The following is a 2286-nucleotide window of genomic DNA, read 5'->3' as shown; positions in this document are numbered from 1 at the left end:
GATCACCTTCTACATCATATACATATTGTATATATAGTAGACTTATAGTAGTATGTTAACTAGTTGCAGGTGTATGATAGAGCTATAATCATTTACTTATTTCTGTTTTATGGTAGCTAAATATTCTACATTAGCATTTATAATTCTTACAGCTAGAAAATTATATTAAACATAATTATGAAGCCAGTCTGTGTCCCAGTTCTGAAGTGAACCAATTGTACATCTCTTACAAGGGAGGCAAGATGGCATGTTGTTATGGAAAGAGTGGAGTGAGTTATTTCTGTCTCACTTATCTGTAGGAAGCTGGCCAGCCGTCTGTTTGGGGTGGGGCAGTTCTCCATCTGGGATAGCTAATTAGTGATGATAGCTGCAATCTGTAACGTTGCTGCTTTGTTAAAGTAAGAATCGTCCTTTGTAGAGTACCAGATCGTTTCAGAAAGTAGACACTCCAAAGTTATCTTTTTAAGTAATCAAGGTGTCTGAACTTAAAATCTCATTTATCAAGCAGGTCACCACACCAGTAAATTAAAGAAAAGGGGTGAGAAGAAAGGAAAGGGAAAAAAGAGCCAGAAACTGAAAAGGGGAAGGAATGGGCACAATTGGGTTGAATCCTCGGATTACAAAGTACCTACAGGAGAATGGCTTTTTAATACTAGTTCAACCTGATCAGGAAGATGAGAAAGCTGAAAGTCTATCAAGAAGAAAAGGTACCATCCTCTGCTACTTCAGATGTCTTATCTGGCATCAGTGGGAGGAGAGGCCACTGGTCTTGTGAAGGCTCACTGCCCCAGTGTAAGGGAATGCCAGGGCGGTGAGGTGGGTGTTAGTGGGTGGGGGAGTACCTTCATAGAAGCAGGGGAAGGGAAGGTGGAATAGGGAGTTTGTGGAGGGGAAACTGCAAAAGGAGATAACATTTGAAATGTAAATAAACAAAATATCCAATAAAAACATTTAAAAAATTAAGAAAAAAAAAAAAAAGGAAAGGCGCTTGGTGCTCAGACAAGGCATAGATTCGAGTAAGCAACAGTCTAAGTCTTAGTCAATGTTCTAGTGCTGTGAAGAGACACCAGGACTATGGCAACTCTTATTAAAAAAAGAAAGGAAGAAAGAAAGAAAGAAGGAAGGAAGGAAGGAAGGAAAGAGAGAGAGAGAGAGAGAGAGAGAGAGAGAGAGAGAGGAGAAAGAAAGAAAGAAGGAAGGAAAGAAGGAAGGAAAGAAAGAAAGAAAGAAAGAAGGAAGGAAAGAAAGAAAGAAAGAAGGAAAGAAAGCATTTAACTGGGCCTTATTGACAGCTTCAGAGATTTAGTTCATCTTCATCATGATAGGGAGCATGACAGCACAAAGGCTGGGCCAGCACCTAAGAGTTCTACATCCAAAGTCACAGGTGGCAGAAAAACAGATGCCCCTGGACTGCTTTGGCCTTCTGAAAACTCAAAGACATCTCCAGTGACACCCTTCCTCCAATAAGGTCATGGTTACCCCAACAAGGTCACACCCCTTAGTGCTTCTAAGTACTGTCACTATCTGATGACTAGGAACTCAAAGGTTGGTCATTCCTATAATGAGTTCATGTGACATCCAATAGAAATATGAGCCAATGGTGAAATGGAAATTTCTGGTTTCTTTAACAACTCAGTTGTATTATGTGATGCTTTTCCTAGATCCTGTCTTGTGAGCAGGCATGTGATGTTTTGCTGAAAGAAGACACTTGAAAGGGCGCGTGATGTTTAAAGAGAATATAAATGGAACCAGACAAACACCGAGAGGAAGCTCTTGCATTGTTATGCCTTGCAATGCTTAGCCACTTTCTGGTCTTCCCTGGTCTTCACTAGTGTTCACTTTGGAGAGAGAGATCTGCCAAAGAACTTCTCATGGCTGATTCTGGCTGCTTCCACCGACTCATGTGAAAAGAGCCAGTGTGAGAAGAGCAATGGGGCTCAGGCTTAGTGTCTGAGACCAGAAAATTACTCCACAATGGAAGAAGGAAGCAAAGTGGGCTAGGAAGGAAAAATGCTCTCCCCAGGCTGCTCCACATGCTTTCACTGCTAGATGCACAGAGCATCTCTGTGGGACTAGGGGTGGGGAAGAACAAGAGATGGTAGAAAAAGGTTAGGGTGCAGCCATTTGTACTGCCAGAGGTTTAGCCTGGGGCCACACAGGCACCTTAGCTTCCCCAGTCCTTGTGCAGCATATGCCAGCTAGCAATGGTGGTCATTCCTATAATGAGTTGATGTGACATCCAATAGAAATGTGAGATCTAAAGCATTTTAAGGAGGCTTTTGTATT

Source organism: Mastomys coucha, unplaced genomic scaffold, assembly GCF_008632895.1.
Source record: "Mastomys coucha isolate ucsf_1 unplaced genomic scaffold, UCSF_Mcou_1 pScaffold15, whole genome shotgun sequence".
In the NCBI taxonomy this organism is placed as follows: domain Eukaryota; kingdom Metazoa; phylum Chordata; class Mammalia; order Rodentia; family Muridae; genus Mastomys; species Mastomys coucha.
The sequence above is the reverse complement of the archived record's forward strand: the minus strand, read 5'-3'. Positions refer to the sequence as shown.